Source organism: Cydia strobilella, chromosome 10 (assembly GCF_947568885.1).
Source record: "Cydia strobilella chromosome 10, ilCydStro3.1, whole genome shotgun sequence".
Lineage (NCBI taxonomy): Eukaryota > Metazoa > Arthropoda > Insecta > Lepidoptera > Tortricidae > Cydia > Cydia strobilella.
Window position 1 is genome coordinate 2,920,498 of NC_086050.1, and position 20,904 is coordinate 2,941,401.

Below are 20,904 nucleotides of genomic sequence, written 5' to 3' on the forward strand. Positions count from 1 at the left end.
TGGGCTCTTAAGTAGGCACTACTCGTGTAAGTACAGTCGCCATCAGATATATTGGAGCGGCCGAGGTGTTGAAAATATCTGAACACGCACTCTAACGCCTTGAAAATAGAGGCGTGTTTAGATATTTGTGTGCACCTTGGCCGCTCCGATATATATCTGACGGCGACTGTACCTACATTGAGCAAAATGAGTCATACTTTTCACCTCAAAATAACGATGTTATTACTATAATTACGAGTACTTCTCAGGGCCATTCTCTTTTATTACGACGTTATGAGAAGTTATGTTAATATTATTATTCTCACGAAAACAATTTCACATTGTTAAAAATGCATTCGACCACGGTTCAGTAAGAAATTTTGCGTGACAAAATTGTGACTATAATAGTGAAGTGAGATGACAAATACAAAGAAAAAAAGTCCATTCTATTAGTCTATACTTCTATAGTTTTCATGAAACTAGATACTTTTTTACAAGCATTAGACACGTTATTATTTGTTTAACAAGAGAGAATAGTTGTTGTTTACCCCTTGGGATTATATTAAGACGCGAGGAAGCGAAAACATTTAAAAAAAAAACGTACAATTTAGAGTAAATTTAGAAGTATTCAAGTATGAGTATGACCTTTCTGTTTTCTATTTCTGTTAATTAAGTAAAATCATTATAATCATTATGAGCTTTAATTAGGTATTTGTACACACCTGATGACATTTTAATATGGCAAAAAATTGCATAATTAAATTTATTTACATTCGATTAATTTCAAAGACACTAAAAAGGACACGACCAAGAATACGTATTTACCAATTACATAAGAAACAAATGCAATATTGCGTAAACCGGCGTAAAGCGTGTAAGCATTTAAGTCAATATATCATCGCTTTCTTTTTGATGGCAAAGTTATTCGAAGCGACCACACCTTCGGAACGCGTCTCGAGAAAATGTCGTTTAAGAAAAACTGCTTTTTATTAACTTGTTCAGTTAAAAACACTTAAATAAAGTATAACATTACAGACCACATATTCGAATGTAGTGATAAACTGTTGCACATAAAACTAAAACAAAAGTAAATAATGTTAAAATCGTATACAATATTTTTCACGCCAGTGAAATGTGAAACGGAACAAATATTTAAAATGAAGATGAAGGGCTGAAGGCCTCTCCAGACGAGGACAATTTTTCGCCAATCTGATTAAATTGTCCGTTCAAATCAGGCCGTGCGGACGCAAACGCCAATTCCAACCAATTATACCTTCTTAAAGAAGTTCTTATTAAAGCAGTTGGCTGCAAATGGTCGAAGTCGAAAGTTAACGGAGTTAAAACAATACTTTCTAAAGCCTGTCTTAAGGAACTTTCTGACAACCTAGGCCTATTAGATCTTGATCGGCCTCCCAATAAGTAACTTGTCAACTGCGGTAGCTCAATATATATGTTTTCTAAAGAGACTCGTCTCACCTAAAAGGCTTAACTTGACGCCGCACCCATAGACAGGTTTCAGCGAGCTTCCTATTCGGTCTGGCGAAGGTGATGTCATTTGTTGTCTATGGTGATGTCAAGAACGTGTGAATGCGAAAGGTCACAGATAACTTTGAAGTTAGTGTTTTGTTTTTACATTGTGTATACTTGGTGTACTTCATTGTTGTCGTTCATGGAAACGTTTAACACAAATGTATAAAGCCAGATACTCGATTTTTCATACTATAATGAACTGTCACCCTATACATGCACAACAACAGCGCCCTCTTGACAATGATCAGTATGCATGTATATTACTGGTCAGATGCTAGTCAGGCTTTACCTACAAAGTCATGTCAATTTAGAATAGGTTAATAATAAGAAAATATGACACAATACTCATACAAGCCAAACTTTATGTGATTTTTATGACTGAATAGTCAGTTCCAACAAATATATAATTAATAAGATATTCATATAAAATGGACCTACAAGAAATTAGTAAGTAGGTGTGCTGAGTTAGAACATGGAACACGATCTTAAATTATGTATACGAATCTTTATGGTTACTGAATAAATTCAGAGACCATAGATAATAAACCAAACCACTCTAAATTTGTAAATACCCAGTAGTATCCTATAAAAATAGGCTGATTTTGCGGGCCGTTTTGGCTACACATTTTTGTCCTAAAAATAGGCCAATTGGTCTTACGATGATAGAGATTCCGATTTTTAGGATGTGCCTAACACACGTACTTATAGCAATAGTTTCTAGTAGTCGGGTTGAATCGTAAGTCTGTTTCACAGGGCACTCAAACTTGCCAGATAAGACAAGAACAAGATTTTTTCAAGAAAACCTAATCTATTTACATTATGGACAAGAACGCAGTCCAGTAACTAGAAACTGCTTTTAAATTTTCACTTGTAACTTTCGCGCATAGTTAGGTGAAAATGCCTGTTTAGTATGTACATGTTAAATACATATTTGTCGGGATATAGGACAAGTGTCTGTGTAACGTGTTTTGAATCTCGTGCATTTCCAATGATATATTATCGATGTGTAAGTAGATTATTTATATAATTTGTGTAATGATACCTATTATGGTGGCTGTTGAAATCTCCTTCACGATAATGAGCTTTCAAGTTGTGAACTTATGATCGTATATTTATAAGCTACGTGAGTAACGTGAGTAGATCGGTAACAAAGTAAGTTTTTTAACTTGTTAGATTGTCTGATTCCAATATATATTTTTGCTTATTTTAATGCTGCTGCATTAAATATCTCTCCACCGTTTCTCAGAGTTTTGAAAGAATTAGTAGGTAACAACAGGGGCCCGTTTCTCAAAAGCTTGTAACTTGTAATACAAGCGGATGTCACTTTTTGACAGCTCTTGCTAGAAAGGGACTTCCACTTGTATTACAATTTACAAGCTTTTGAGAAACGGGCCTAAGGTGATAATCGTACATTGACAAACGCCAAACGAACAGAAAATAGTAGATTGTGTCACAAGGGAGCAAAATGACTGACCCGTTGACCACGAACGCTGTAAAGAGTTCGAAACGTCGGGATGTATTATAAATTCAATATACGCAATATAATCCGTTTTCATAGTTTTATTTCATAATTTACTTAATTTAAATATTAATTTAAAATACGCTAATTACATGTATTGTTTACAATTACAACAAAATATTATTTAAGTTAGAAAATTGTATGCACGTAATCGATTATATGCATACTAATTTCATATGTCTTTGTGTCAATATTTCATACTGGCAACAAAATGTCCTTGAACAGAAAAGTGCCACTTTGATCCCTCCTAGCAGGGAAGAAAAGTTCCCTTTTCGAATAGGTGATGTGAAAAAAAATTGGTATCGGGATGACATATGCTACGAAAAGTGATGTGTCATTTTCATACATTATTTTTCGTTAAGCATTTTTGATTGATTGTCATATTGAACAAACAAAGTATTTTTAAGTTTTTTATCGTTTAAGGTGAATCCATTATCCATTCAGCCAATCGATGCAATATCTATGAATCATCACTAAACCGAAGTAAAGTGAGTAATAGTCATATTACGTAACTACGCCAAGAGCGCTAACAATTGCAAAATTCAGGTAAATCGTTAGGAATTTGTTTTCCTATTTGACATAATTTAACTCTAAATGACTATATTTAAATTGCACGTAATGAGCGTCTGGGGTTTAGGAGATTACCAACCGTACCTATTATATTAATGTTGATGTCGTCTTCGCAGACTCTGTAATTGGTTACTAGGATAAGTTACATTTTGTAATTTGGCAGGGTTTTTATTTATGAACAAAATTAGATATTCTATGATCTTAAGGGCCCTCCACACTCATGCGCGAATCATGGCGCGAAGCCGCGAACGCGAGTCTGGAGCCTAGTTCGCTAATCAGCGAACGCGAGTGTGGAGCCTAGTTCGCTGATTAGCGAACTAGGCTCCAGATTCGCGTTCGCGGCTTCGCGCCGTGATTCGCGCATGAGTGTGGAGGGCCCTATATAAAGACAAACTATATCAATCAAATCTTGTAGGTATCGATTCTACTGATTGTAGAAAATGCATCCAACTTTATGAATCTTTACGATTTTCGTTAAATTAAATCAATCTAACTCTGCACCGACTTTTTAAGCGACAGAGATTGGGAGTGACATAAAAATATCTAATTCATATTACAATATGACGTTTAAGTATAGTGCTGTCAACTTAAACGAACTCTAGAAATCTCTAGTGCTGGGACTCAACCTGTTTTATAACAGTAGCACAGTTGCTACTTGGTCATATAACGGTGATATATACGTGTCCGGTGTCTCTGGATTTAATTATCGTAAGATGATCTAAGACGGATAATGATAGTGTATGAGAAACAATGACTAATGTTTAGGAGTAAAGGTTGTGTTGTGATTTTCCAAATGACTTCAGGAGCCCTGCAATGTTCTTTACTGCAATATTCTGCCACCAGAGTGCAGCACTAGCCATTTTAGTAAATCATAGAGTAACTTACTCATACTGTGCCTTTAACAGTTTTTTCACATGTTTTCAGAGACAATAAAATATGACATTGATGCATTAAGGCGGTTTGTTTACAGAGGATCTACCGGGAAACGCGAATCTGATTCGCTATCTGCATCTTTATCGCTCGAATATGCAAGAGGGACAGAGATGTCAGATAACGAAATTTAGATTTTCTTGTTTCGTGATAGACCCTCAGATTGTGGTAGTGGCGCCACCTACGCAGAGTTTCGCGTAATATTCCCTATTGTCAACTTGGCTACGCGAAAGAAGGTAAGTAGGTTAGGTTTTAAAAAATCTTATGGTATAAAGTTTAGGTCAAACGATTGTTTTAAAATACATATAATAAAAAATATAAACGAATGTAATTTTTAATTTTTTTTAACGGTTAATAATAATTAATAAATTTAAAATCGAGGTTTAACATTAATTTTTACAAACAATTTATTTGACACTTTTTGTTATTTTTACTTGTAGTAGTGTGTTTTCTTACCTACATATAGGTAATTTTTTTTTGCTGAATTTGCACGTAAAATTAACTTAAATTGCATTGTTTAAATAAGTAGCTGCAAACAAATTTCACTTAGCAACCTGATTAAAGAGCAAAAAGTGCAATTTGTTCGTAGTGCATAAGATAAATCATGCACGCTGTATGCATCTTCTCGCGTGGGTTTCATATCTGCACTAATCTAATCTGCACGTTTCTCTGCCCACTTGCACTTGTTTAAATAAATGCGCTGGCGCATTTATCTCAAAGCTATCCACGTACGGAGGCCTATTCAGATAGTAATTTCTTGTTATCAATTTGTTCTGGGTATGATCTGTCAGGTGTCAACAGTGACTATCATTTCTCAACATTTCTGGTTAATGGTACCTAAACTTTTCTCGGGAATTTATTTAGCTATCCCACCGTTGTTATGCACTAAACCATTTGGGTAAGAGTAAGAAGCTAGTTACAGATCAGATTTATTCCAATCAATTAACAATTAAATTATTATTTTAAGCTCTTTATTAAGTTTCATCTTGATTGAATTTTAATATCACTGTATATGCATGCATTGTTCACGGTCCCGGTCATATTTAGGTACCTATAGATGGATAAAATAAAATTCGTCTTGCTTGAACTTTGCCTAATTAATTTCCTAATCTACCTACTTGAATTTCTGTGACTAGAAGGCTGTTCTCCTTGAGTGTTAGTGTCCAAGCCCCGTATATCAGGATGGGGCGGATCACGGTCTAATAGATCCGGAGCTTAGTGCGTGTGTGCCTTCTAGTCACAGAACGTAAGGTGTTAAGGAAGATTCTGGGACCCGTCAAGGAAGGGATTCTTAGATCCGAAAGAATGCCGAAATAGACCATCAAAGAGCCGAGCCGAATATAACAGATGAGACCAAAGCGCATCGTCTCCGCTAGCTTGGCCACCCAGTGGCGTAGCGTGAAATAATCTAGCCGTGGGCGAAATCGCATCTGCGAGGCCCTTTTCTTTCACTGTGCCCGAAGGGGCCTCGCGCGAGGCCCCCATTGGGGTGCGAGGCCATGAGCGACGGCCCACTTCGCCCACGCCTAGCTACGCCACTATGGCCACCTCGTGGTGAATATCGGGCAGCCAAAAGGGCCTACTTAGGTCAACCAACTGGACGCCGTCCTGTTGGTCATCCTAAATATCGTTGAGTGGATAGACTGGAGGCAGATCTCCGTGAGATCGGCGTCAGCAAAAGCTGGCGTGATATCGCTCTGGACCGAACAAAGTGGGGTGCTCTTGTGTTGGAGGCCAAGACTCATTTTGGGTCATCGCGCCAGCCAAGTATCTACTTGAATTTAAAATTACTTACTCCACTTATTTGCGGATACATATTTAATAAATACACCTGTCACATTCATGTTTCCCATGTTAACAATAGCGGCGTTATGTACGTGTTTCACATAAGATATACTAGATCTATATTTACTTACCGATTGTTTTCGACTTTCATTTCCGAGAATCCGTGTCACTGTTATAGGTTACGTTTGAGGTGACATGAATAAGTGGTGCAAGATGTAATGCCGAATTACGACTGGATTTGAGTTGACGACAAGTCTACATAGTTTCCTGGACGATTTTTTCTACAACAGAGCTTTTGCTTCGACGGCAAAATAAATTGAAACTTAATGTTTAAAAAATGCTTTTTACATAACTTGTTTGCTTTGTTGTAGAAGCAACTTTGGCAAACATATTTGTCTTGCGATTTTTACAAATAAATACAATTACGAAGAATCGTTAGTTAAAATAACCATCTAGCAAGTTACTAAGATAAACGGCAGATACAGGCACTTTCATATTCATAATTGAAAATACGAGTCTACATTTAGGCATGCTGTCGAGTACTAATTAGTCGTCACTATTATTAACAATACTATTGACAGTTAGCCCCTCACCCACGGGTCCATTGTTAATGACCGTACAACAATGCTCCTTGTATAAGAACTAGCTGGTGTTGTACTACTTACTGCTACTGGTCTTGTGTTAGTCAGAATTTTATTCCCACGGAATTAATGTAAACAAACAACTGTCACTGTCAAAGTGACACTTGCAGGCAAGTCAGGGGTTCTCAAGGTAAGGGCTCGCAGAAAAACTTAAAAATAAATGAATGATTATGATGATGATGATGATGCCAGTTGTCAATGTCACTGTGCGAGTATGTCAGCAATATAATTATGCGCGTGCAATAGAGATAGCAACAGGCGGGTCAATGTTCCAAAATCTATCTAAAAAGAGTCTCTTCTTTACCTAGTAAACACCATCACTATGCCCATAGAACTGACTGACTGAAGAAAGAAAACATAGTTTGAATGTGTTATGTTAAAAATAATTGCAGTACCTATACCTATCTTTCATTAAACACATCGAAAACCTAAAAGACCAATAAGACATTTAACTTAGAACGCGCAACGCAACTAACGCAAGGCGGTAGAAATTATGGCTCTCCTACACTCTCGGCGATGATAGACGATGACTGGCGGGCACGATAGTGTAGAGGGCGATAGTCCTCGTCAGTCATCGTCTATCATCGCCTGCGATTGCGACCTATGAGTTTTTGGTTTTTTAGGCACGCATCAAAGGGAATCGCCGGGTGGTTGCGTTGTACAGGCGATCATGTGGATGCTTGCGCGATGATCTTGCCAATTTGCCGATGATAGACGACGATACAATCAACGATCATCGCCGATAGTGTAATAGAGTAGGAATTACAGATATCGGCGAAATATCAAAAATACTCCAAATATGTCTCAACATTGGTGCTGTTACTATATTAAATAAAACTTAAATATAACTTTATTGACAACTTATTTGTATTGGAACCTTTAATCTGATTATATTAACCATTTTACAGTCAAAACATCCTGCTAATCAGTTTCCCTTAAAACAGGATACACAAAGCATTAACTTAACGCAAACCAGATGCCAATGTGGCTATTGCCTTTGATATCTTGACTCTTATTCCTTTTACTAAGCATTTCGCTTTAAGAAAACCAGTATAAAGCTTAGTCCTGTATTGCGAATATTTGTTATGAGTCCAGATGCCAAAGTATACGAACTATGAAGCAAAATGCTGTGTTTGGTATTAGCTGCAACACATTAAGGGCTATCAGATCGCGGAAGAACATAAATAGAAGTCCTAGTTCTTGCGAAATACAGCACTAAACTGTATAAAGGTGTTACCAGCTGCAACTGGCTATAAATAGACAGTAAATGTCACTAAATGTTTGTATGCAGGTGGCAAAATGGTGCTACTAACCTTTACTAAAATATAGATATAAGTAGGTAATAGGTACTTCACTGTTGCAACTATCATAAGGTTGCGGTCATTTTGCGGGTTGTAATAATTGAAGGCTACAAAGAAGGGATCTTTAAGTAAGAAGATTAATCTAAGATATTTTTCATTTTACACATCAGGTTAGGTAGAGGTTAGGTTATTGTTGTATACTTGAATTTTAAGCTTTTAAAGGTTTTTTTTTTAAATTTTATTTAATTTTAACTTAGTTTTTTGCACCTCCTAATTGGTTAATTTATGTGTATCATTTCTCCACTACCTAAAGGTTGTCTGGAAGAGATCGCTCTTTAACGATAAGGCCGCCTGTTGTCACCTCTGTCTTCATGTATTATTTGTGTTTCCATGTATATTTATTCTGAGGTTGTGCAATAAAGAGGATTTGTATTGTATTTTATTGTTGTTAGCAACCTTTATGTATAGAAATTAGTACCCTAGACACTTAGCTAAAGTGCTCGTTTCTTTTAGTAGCTTTTTGTAAGATAAATATGCAAAACAGATAAATACTTTCTCACTTTAAGTATGAAGACAGTTAATATGGACATTCAAAGTCCGGAAGAGAAAACGCATAATTGCTTTCGTAATTTCTATAGCTGCCCACACTTGCCAAGGACAATGCAATTTTGATTTGTCATCAGAATAAAGATTCGAATTAGAATGGAACAGGACACCTTTTTATAGGCCTCTGGGCGACTGGAGGATACACAGATAACAAATTCAAGTCTATGTTGTCATATTTACATGACTAACCAAATAACTATAAAATAGACAATTGACGTCTCGTTTAATTTTTATCTATAATCAGTTTAAATTAAAACGCGGAACACCTAAAATGTCACCAACCTAAAAATGCCCACTATATCAACCTTGACACTTATAGTTTTTAGGTTAAAATTCCTTTGGCAGGTTGTTAGGAAAGCGTGGGTATTATTTTTGGTGCGACCAGTCACCTTTGTAAGCTGTCTAATAAAGAAGTGTTTTATAACCTCTTTATGAGTTATGCGGCTTCGTGATTTGAATTTGATGGCGGTTTGCATCAAAACGTCTCTAATGTGTGTTATACACCTGTTTGACCGCATGTCTGTGTTTCAGTCACGTTTTGTGCCTCAAACAGGGCCAGATTTAGTTAATCTCATAATCAGGTAGATACCGTGTTGTAGATCTATAAAAAATATATACTTAGGTAACTTATTGTTGCTAATAAGCAAAATATTAATCTACAATAGTAGATTTTCCTTAATATTTTGCACGGAGTAAAATATTTTAAACCTGTAAGTACAGTAAATCAGTACCTATTGTCTAACAAACATTAAATAAGTATATTATTGTACATATGTACAAATACTTTTCAAAGTGCACCCCTATTTGACCACGAAAAGAAGAAAATTGTCGTGTCTTAGAGGCTAGGCTAGATCAGGTTTTATTAATCGATATATCTTGGCACTTCGAGCACACAAACGAGGCCTATGAAAACGGATTATATCGCGTATATTGAATTTATAATACATCCCACGGGTGACAGTCACCCGTTGACCACGAACGCTGTAAAGAGTTCGAAACGTCGGGATGTATTATAAATTCAATATACGCGATATAATCAGTTTCCATAGTGTTATTTCATAAATTGTTAACAGTCAGAAGTAGATACAGACATCATAGATATTGCAGTTTGTAGTAAATTGAATGTTGGTTGTAAAATCGAGCTGACGTGCGAAATGCTACACATAACAAATTGTCCACTTCAAGTGTAACGAAACATCACTGCAAATCATAGAGTAACCTTATACTAGAGCGGTACTGTCATATTAAATTTTGTAACCCCAGTAAATTCACTGCCATCTGTCGACACACTTTAAAACTAAAAATAAATATTTATAAAAATACGATAAAATGTATTTAAATATGGATAAATGTTTTTTTTTATTTGCATTAATTATTTTTATGATTTTGACCCATGTTCTTTCACTGATATGCGTTAAAATTGTTGAATAACAAACGAGACCGTCAACGCCATCTATACGACAGTAAGCCAAAGCTAGTAGCGCCCTCTGAACGAGAATCAAATTTTCTTGATTTTCGAGGCACGTTTTTTCCTTAGACTGTGTCCATCTATTACGGAGTTATATCTATCTTTGCTGCAAATTGAGCCGCAATCAACACCACAAGGTCGCAGTTTTTGTAGACAGGTGACCTAACTTTACTGTCAAAAAGTTGTATGTTTAATGAACAAGCATTGACATACGACATTTTGTTTTAGAATGGTAGTGCAGAGGCCACCGAGTGGACTGTTTATTTAAGTTTTGCTCGAGGCTGACAGTTGCAGTCAGCCATTTAGTTGAACAAACAAATGACAGCTGATTTTAAATCATCGCGATTGAACTTTAGGTCTTCAACAACAGGGTGCTGTACTCATACTCAATTACGAAAGTGCAGCGGCTATTGAAAATTAGTCTTCAATCGCAGGGGTCGGAAACCGGTATTTGCTCCATACAAAAATACCGGTATTATTACGTTCTTTTGTTTACAATTTCATTTTTAATGGGACGTTTTAATAATGCAAAATTGTTTCCGAAATACATGATTCAGTCCTACGTAATGAGCATAAAAAAATTCAAAATATTGGGCTATTTCGGGGTTTAAAAAAAATACCGGTTCCGAACCCTGCTTCAATGGACAATTTAAGTGGACTATTACATGTGGTCACTTCTGGATGCGTTTACGGTTCTTGCAATCGGTTTGTGAAATTAGACGCTTTTTGTAACTGGCACTGGTAGTTCTGAATGTTTTGAGGGTACTACGTATTGAGCACCATTTAAATGGAAGCTATTAAAATAGTATATTACGAGTACATGTCTAGGGCAGTAAAAAGGTGTCTCATCTCAAAAATATACATTTTTTAAAGTTTTTTTGTACCGACATTTGCTGAAAGGTCGACTGGTCTATGTCTAGTAACAATTTGTTATTGGTAGACAAAAAATAACAGTTAATTTAATACTGTCCGGCGACGGTCGTCGGCATAATATGCTAATTAATTTAATGGTTCCTATTTCAGATACACAAAAACTAGTTTGACTATAATATCAATCAATTCTTTATAGTACCTATAAAGGGAGTTTTTTATCACTTGTCTAGAAATATTTATTTTTTTGCGATACCTACAAAGTTATAAGCTCGGTAAATAAGTATCGCAACAGGTTTGTAATCAAATAAAAAAAAAAAAATTTTGTGCCCGTTCGTAACTTCTTACAGTGACAATAATATGAGATCCCTAGAGTTGGACAGAGCTAACTCTGCATGGCATTTGTAATTACAGTGTGGCAGGCAATGTCATCATTAAAGTAAATTTTCTATGTAAATATGACGTGACGACACTCCCTCACTTAGTTCTGTTCACATAGAAATCATATTCCTTGACTATAACTTCAAGTCAGACTAAGCTGCATCGACTTTTCAGTGCCGAACTGTGAAAGTGTCACGTCAAATTTCTATACAATGGCGTTTATTGCGGTACTTCCACACGTTGTCCTGTCAAAGTTTTGTTTTGTTAAGTGCAGAGCTAATCTTCTTAATTAAGTAGCCATTTTGTTTAAATCTTTTTTTGAAAGGGAAGACTAACAAACCCGTCCTGAACGTGAGACCATGACGTTTCTGTAACTCTATACTACCGTTGCTTTAGGATGCGCTAACTCCAACAACTTAGCCAACAAACGACGTATGAGACATTGTAAACCTGTAGACATAAGACCTTTTGCGCTTGCTCTCGCTCCAACTATTCAGGAGACTAAAGACGTAAGTGCCATTGAAAATTATAAAGTTAAGTCCTTTTAGAATAGTTGCGTTCTAGCCCAACAGGTTGTTAGCACAGCCTGTTTTACTCGATAGCAATCAGTGCAGCAGTGCTGTTTATGAAATACACCTTAAATCCTTGTGTCAAGGTTCAACATATGAGCACTGATTAGAGCCATTTAAAATTAGAACCGTATTACGTTTTGTAACAGTGCATGGATGACGATCTAAATACATTTTAAATCATGTTCGAGAACCATTTAAATCTAAACTTTAACGTAGTTAGTAGTTTCTTACTAAATGATAGTTTTTAATTGTAACAGATCTGATATTTAAATTGTAATTGGTTCCCCGCGATACAGGCACTGCCTAGTGCGGAGACCCCCTGGAATGTCTGTAACCTTTAGCTGAAAATAAATTATCTTCATTCTTATTCTTTATTCTTTAACATTTGACATGAAGTGAAATAAAACTAACTGACCCGTTGACCACGAACGCTGTAAAGAGTTCGAAACGTCGGGATGTATTATAAATTCAATATACGCGATATAATCCGTTTTCATAGTTTTATTTCATGAGTAACTATCGCAGTAACCGAAGACAATATTATTTGACATGAAGATTTTATTTCTAATAAAATTAAACTATATAGGCACAGGTCGCAAAACAACTTCACTGTAGAACATAATACAATATGATGCTCACTAATCACTAAATGAATGGAATTGGACTCTTAGTTGAAATATTTAGCTTTTGTTAGGTCGAACAGCATAATCTAAAAGAAGCACACTTGGCACAGTTTAATTGTTCTCCATACAGTGACATACATATTTTTGTTGAGCTATCAGAGAATGCATGGTAGATACTTTTAACACGTAAATAGTCGATCCGTTACCTTTGATGGTTATCTACTGTAGATACATAGACTGCTAAAATCATAACCCTTCCTGTAGTCTGGTAAAAATATAAATATAGGCTCGTTTATTTTAAAATAAGATTAAGTAGGGAATATCTCCGGGCCAAAACTCTTGTTCCTAAAATATACTAACCCATATAAAAACAACCCAGAGAGATGATTAAAGCTTTCATTTGTTTATTCTCTCTTTAATCTCACCGGGATAAGGTTTCCGAACTTTCAAGCTAATGTATTATTCCTTCGTTTCATCTCTGCGGTTTTCAAACAAGTCTTGGTAAGGTCCATGGAGTCCGTTTATAGGACTCGATTGGATTTTATACTATAGGTAAGTTATATCCATAGTCGTCATCTTTTTTCAAAACTTCTTTTTCTTTTAAACTATAGTTAACTCTACTAACTACTGTTACTACCACACTGTGGTTATGTTTTATTATTTGGTTGAGTCCTTTTTAAAGAATACTCAATATTTTTACATACACAAATCCTTTGGCTATAATTGCTAAGTCGCGAAAGTACTAAGTACTCGAAAAAGACGGCTAAAGTTTTTTTTTATAGCTTATATACCAACTTAACTCTAAACTTGTAGCGAATGTATCGTAGTGGGTAAAACTGAGGGCCTACCGCGAAATCTTGTCTGCGTCTCTACCAATATTCCATATTCGGGCGATAGAGAGACTCATAACGAAATTTTGTTTCTCCATGTTCGCGGTAGACCCTCTGAAAGCTGCGCTATTTACGCGCCCGCGCATTGTGATACCTATTAATAGCCGAGTTAAATGACCGGTCCCGCGACGAAAGATTTACTACAACGTAGATAAGGTAGATGGTTAGACAAAATAGGCAGGGTAAGCAAACTTTTGAGTAAAAGAGCTAAGAGCTGCAGGAAAAGAGTTGTAGGTAGGATACCTACATAAATGAATATGATTGAATAGAAATTCTATTCAATCATATTTATTTAGGCCGTCGTCCACAGCTTCACTAGCAGCAAGGAAATATTCTAATTTTTTCAAAAAAAATTGAGACATCCGAGAATAGAATATATTTTATTTGTAGTAATTGTACATCGTCATATTCAAAAATTATTTACAATTATGAGAACAATACAGTTATAAAATTAATAATACATTTAAAAGGCATATGCAAGTCAATAGGTACATTTCTATTAAGTTAGAATATAATATTTTTTATTATATTACTGTGTAAATATATACAAAGATGCTATTGTCGCGTATATTTCGGTAGTTTCGTTGTTAATGTTACTATATAAGTAGTTACAGGAAGTATCCTATTATATATAAAATCCTTTAGAGTGATTTGATCAGCTATATCGTCGTAAGGTCCACGGTCCTACCCATAGTAGGTACCTAGGTACTAATCACTTCAAAGTTCAATGTAATTTAAACCGTTTTCAGTTTGAACAAAGTTGCATTTCTTTTGTATCTTTATATTTCAGTACAAAATAAAGGCATAATATTTCCTACACTAGTTTTTACCAGCCTTTCCCGTTATTTTTCATTTTTTCACAGATAAACTGCAGCAGACAATTATAATATATTATACCAGCCGCATCTAAACTGCATTTAATCTATGTCGTAGTGAAATTGTATTGTAATTGTGATCCATGATTTACATTTCCGTCCGACCTACGAGCACTCGTAGCCTACGAGTGGGTACATTATGCACGTTGCACTCATAGTAATCTCGATTTTATACTTTATGCATATTAAAAACAAAGATCATAGTAACATTTAACATTATCGGTTGCAGCTTTTTATTTGAATTTTTATTTACCTATATGAGGGTCATCGAATAGGTTTTACAAATATTGGTACCTAGAACAATTAATAATAGATTTAGGGCATAATGACTAGTGCCAAATGTCGTCAACAAACAATACGCACATATGTACAACAAGTCATACTTATACCTATTAAATTTGTAAAGCACTTTAAAACCCTCTCGAAATGATGATGAGGAACTAAAGAGAAATCGCCATAAGTGTGCTTTGACAACGTTCCATAAAGTCTTAAATCAAGTTGATTGCTCGCACGTGTCGATTTGATATGGAACGAAAGCGGGTCACCAGGTGATGTTATTCATTAACAAACAGAAACTATCATAAATACCTCAAATTCCCTTCTGTACAAAGATTAAGATGACACAGTTCAACTATAAAGCAAAAACGTAAAGGGGTTTCTGATCATTTAAAATCACTCAAACCACAAACTTCAAAGGTAGATTCTTCAGTTATAAAAAATCTGGTACTTAATAATTACCTACCTAATAATATGCATCTTGAATTCCAGCTTAATCTGCTCGATTATAAAATGACTGTCAAGAAATACTAAAATGGAAAAAAAAATTTGGAGTAGAGAACCGCTACAGACACAAAATTAGAGGATAATCTAAAACAAAATTTAATATATGCATTTTATCTTTACTCGTTCAGATACCTTGACAAGTAGGTAGACAAATCAAAATTTAATGACATTCAGCTGTAGGTACTATTTGCTACTGTTAATAAAATATAAATCGTAGATTTCTATTCCGTCTTGACAATAATTGAAAAAAAAAAAAAAAAAAAAACAACCAAATGTTTTTATACGACCCGATATGCACAGATGATTCTGAATGCCCTCGCCTTTTTCAAATTAGCGGAATAAAGAAATATCTCAATAGAAACTGCCTTTTTGTTGCAAAATAATTGACCGTTAAACTCAAATAAATTGTCCAGAAAAGATCCAGTTTTTAAGAGTTGCGCAATGACATTAGAATTGTAAAGAGCTGTTAAAGCCACCCACGGTAATAGTTGGTAGATATAGATACCTTTTCTATGCAAATTATTCTTAGTACCCACTCTGTTGGAATTATCGTTTCATAACATCTTTTGTGACTGCTATTCTTGCGTAGTAGTTAAGGATTAGTAAACAATTTTTTTGTCTATTTTGTACGGTAAATCCTAATACTGTGGTTTAATCCTAACTAATAATAACTATAATCCTAAGTTTCAATTCGTATTACGTCTAATAAAGTATGAATACCAATACCAATACTAATGTTCTTTTCCGTTTTGTCTGATTGTTTTCTTTCATTTATATAAATAATATGTTGCCGTAGAACTACGTTGTTCAAACAAAAGTTACTCCTAATTCTAAACGCAGACAATTGAATTAGTTATTCACGGAAAGACTTTGGACAGTCGGGTGGTTTTACAGTACAAAATCTTTTACTTTAAAGCAATCATTACAAACGTCCATAGGCTACCGCAGTAACAGTTTAGAGTTTACCATCAGTGCTTGTTTACCTCCATCGCAGTTTAACAAAGTAAAAATGAAAGCTACACAGTTTTCATATTCCAAAATGTGTGCCACTGTCAACAACAATGTCGTCGCATCCGTCATTGTGTCTTGAACTTGGATGGTAAACCACATTATCTTTTACTTCTAGTTATTAGCGCACTGGATAAAGCACGTATGGTTTTAGTTTTGTTTTGAAATATTTATACAAATTAGAACCTTATTCTTCTTTCATAAGAGCTAAACTATTAAATGTTTTAAATGTGATCATTTGGGTCAAGCTTTTTTGCCAAACAAAAGGAGCGCCATTAGACTTAATGAATGGCATTGACTTCATTGTTAAGTGCACGGAGGAATGTTCGATGTTACTTTTATGGGGAATCGGTGGAAACATTATTTTAATAGTTATTGTAAAGTAAACAAAATGCCAATGAGTCACGTACTTGTTCATAAAAAAAACAGTTCTCATAAAATTTTCGAACGTTAAGGACACTTATCATCTTATATACACAACGAGAAGTGTATATATAGGTAGTAACAATGTACCTACACAGTTTATTATTTTTTCATAAAGTCATATTCTCATATTTATGTATATTAAAAGGTATCCATGTCCACAGGCACTATTTAATTCCAAGGTAATAAATGAAACAGGAAAAAATAGAATTCAAATCACTATGTGGGATAACATCTTAAATACAATATCTACATACAGCATCGAGTTTATTAAGAAGCAGCGCCAGTATATTGACTGATGTCTTCATGTTCTTCATAATCTAGGATTTGGTGGACTTTACAACAAACATTATCCTCTCGATCAAAATCTAGTGTTAAATCAAGCAAACTAAATAACGTTTAAACTTCCATAACATAATGTTGAGATTTACAAGAGCCGATTACACGTCGAACTGACGGATTTAAGAACCGAACCGACGAAGGATGCTCCGAGTTTAACCCGTAGATTGACGGCTCCGGATGTTCCCTACGGAGTATTCCTATTTACTTTTTAGGCTGGGTATGGGTACCGACGAGTAGGGGTTTAAAGTTACTTCGTTTTTAGTTTTTAACTTGTTACTCTTCTGAATTTCTTGGATAAATGGAGTAAAATGAATAATTTGCGTGAAACAGTAATGAAAACAGGCATTTGCATACCGTAAAACACCCAATTATAATCTAGTTACTTGATTCTATTACTACAACACGTAATTAAGTATTAATACCAATCAAAATTTCCTTTTATAAAAATATTTTGCTTCGGTAATGCGACATTCAATTAATATTCCCGCGTGATGGAAGATATTCAAGTTAGTTTTGTTTGTACCATAGTTCCTGGAAGCTTTTGGATTAAATTTATATAGTTGGGTAGTTTTGCGGCACAATTGAAGTTATCGTTGTTCCTGAATAATAAATATTGTCTATGGATTTGTTTGTTTCTTAAATGTTTTTCTTTTTTTTCTTGTATACTTGTTTTTATTTTTGTTTGTGCTCATAATGTATTTTTTGGTTTGGTTAATATGTTTGTAATTATTCCTTGTGTGTATTATTGTCAATTATTGTAATGTTTTAATATGTATCATTGTGTGTTATCTGTCGTGGCATCACCGGATGGGCCCTACGGAAGACCAGCTGGCTTTATAGCTAGCATTATGCTGAGATGGGTCCATTTCGTGATGCACACTTGATGATTTCTTCTTTTCTTGCTGTTGTTGTTTGTACATGTTCGTACTTGTGTTGTGATCGTCACGAATAAATATCTTTTATCTTTATCTTATCTTAAATAACGTGCGCCTAAAAACCAAGGATTCTGCCGGAGATGGTATTTATCGTTATACCACATATTTAACGTATAGAGATTATGCTATTAGATTTAATTTTAAAACTTAAATTAGCTTTAGTTATCTGTTCATTCTATGTCATCTTACTGTATAAAGAAATTAATAGAGAAGTGACGTCACACCGACATAATATTGATGTAACTACACCCATTTTATTTTAATGATTTACAATACTTACGTTTTATTAATTAACTTTACCGCTACATTAATTTCAACCCAACAGAAATAAAGAAAGTCTGTAATCTTTAATTAACTTCAACACGTCAATTATTTGATTTGATTTATATATGTATACAGCCCGTTATCTTCAATAAACCTCAAAAGAGCCAATTATATCATTTCACATCAAACTCGTTCTACAAATTTCGCATTATCTTTTTCCCATAGACAAGTATAGATACCGTTCCAAGCTATTTCGAAATTGATAACGTATCGATCGGTGTTAATAGATCATGTTTTCGACGCATGCGCCGATGCACTCGCTTCCGGTGTCGTAAGATCCAATGTAACTTTAATTATGCAAAGGATTTGCTAATTATACAGGATTTAGCAATGAATTAATAAAAAATTCAAATTCGTTCGTTGTAGATTAATTGATAGCCGTGAAGATTTTGCATTAAGAAAAAAACGTCTGCATTCTACATTTCGGATAGAATGGATAGCTAGATGATGAAATAAGCATTAAAACGTAAGGTTTGCTGAATCATTCTTTACATAGCCAGCGTATTTGATGAATCCTATGCAATTACAATAAAAAAATTATAAAGATTACACAGAAATAGTTGATAATATCAATGTCAACTTGTCAAGTAATTCATCACAAAGCTTCATAATGGGATTTACTACTTAAGACGAAAGTGGAGGATCCGCGCGAAATCGTCTTTTCATACAAATGTAGTTGTATAATATATCAACCACAGCACAGCTATGCATTTAAAAATTTGTATAAAATCTGTTTTTCGCTCCTAATTTTTACAATAATCAAAAAATCGAAAAAAGTCAAATGTTATGGTTAATATAGCTATGGTTAATATATATTATATTAAATTATGCAAAAATATTTTCCGTTATGTCAATATCCAGATAGGAAAATGAGAACTACGTTTGTATGAAGAAGCGGCCGTTCCCTTCCCTCTTAAGTTTTTTACCTTCTTATACACTATATTTAAATTCAAGTGATATTTGTTCAGGTATTTATGTTTATACGTGCGTTACAAAATTTAAGACTTAAGGTAATTGTAGTGCACATAAATGTTATTAACGGAAATTAGGAAATTAATGCCAAAGGAAGGATCAGGCTAATAAATAAGTCAAATACTTCAAATTATATGTAGCGTTAAACTTGCTACCGTTAATATTTTTTAACATCTTGTTAGGATGTATAATAAGTGTAACATGTCATATAGGTATAATTATAACTCTTGCGTCTAAAAGCTTTAAAAGTGATCTGATAGTCCTGCTCGCAGTTCACTCAGTACAGCAAGAGCAGGATGCAGTTATCTGCTAAAGTAAGAAAGTAATATAAGTGGGTATATATCTCAGAACTGCAAGTAACTGTGTAAGTACTAGATTTAAGCAAAAGGCAAATCGTTTTATCAAATATCTTGTAAGGAAGGAAACCACGTTAATAAATAGGTACAAGTAATTATAGCACATGTAAGATAAGATTATATGGCGCTGCACAACCATACTTCCGAGATCTACGATAACCGTTGTCATAATCTTTAATAGGAAGGAAGTTGACAGTCCGGGTGGATCAATTTTGTCTAGAAAAATCTTTGCTGTGCAGTTTTGGTTACAGCAAAACGCTATTAATCCAGGTCCATGATGCCTTAGAAGTCGCCAGAGATCGAAAGACCTGGAAAGCTGTCATCCACGGAGGAAATCATGACGAAACAAGGAGTCTATGGTTCCTTATCCTGGAAATCCGTGGTCACTGTTTAAAGTTATGGACATTTATTATTCGATTTAACAAAATCTGTTGTCTCTTGGCTGACTGAATTAATCTCGCTGTGATAAATTGATTGGTATTTACACTAATTAGTCGGACACATTACAGTGGCTGTGTGGAGATCTTGACCAGTCATACCTGCTCGTACAGTTCGTTAATATTTTCCTGATATGTAGTAGCCTCAATTTCATACTTAGGCTGAAGCTAAAAAAAACCTATTTATTTAAAAATAATTGTCTGTGGGACATTTTAAAACCGCGAGCCAAATGACAATGAAATTAACGAAATTAGAGTTAAATGTCAACAAAATTCCTACTAATGATTGTGACAAAATCGTGACACACGAAACGTAAATCAAGATGTTTTAGTTGATAACGATGCAATACTAGTAAATAGATAATCAATTGACAATACTTTGGATTCAAAATAATCTGGCCCATTGATCAGATTTACTAAGAAGTCTGCGAGTTTATTTGTCTCAGTATTATTTTAAAGACGATGGATCCTGTAAAAATATCAATGAAAAATCTATTCCGTTTCAATCCATAGCTTTCATTTTATACTTTCTTTAATTCACTAAACAATCGTTCACCCAACTTACTTAGATCATTAGTGGGAAGTGTAAATAAACAAGAGAGAGCGTACGCTCCCATTCTTACCTTCTTTGAAATGATCTTCAAGATGGTAATCATTATTATATCGCCATATGATAGCCATGATATCTAGGAAATATGTAACGGATATGGATATGGAAAAGTTGGTATTATGGTCATGCTTTTGTAAAACGCAACCCAGAAATTGCAAGACAACAAAACGCCTG

General features: G+C 34.6%; 1 protein-coding gene across 3 annotated transcripts in view; it reads right to left on the reverse strand.

The window, feature by feature from the left end:
• LOC134744528 (uncharacterized) overlaps positions 1-20,904 on the reverse strand; it is a 106,093-nt gene that overhangs the window by 19,825 nt on the left and 65,364 nt on the right. The window lies entirely within an intron of this gene.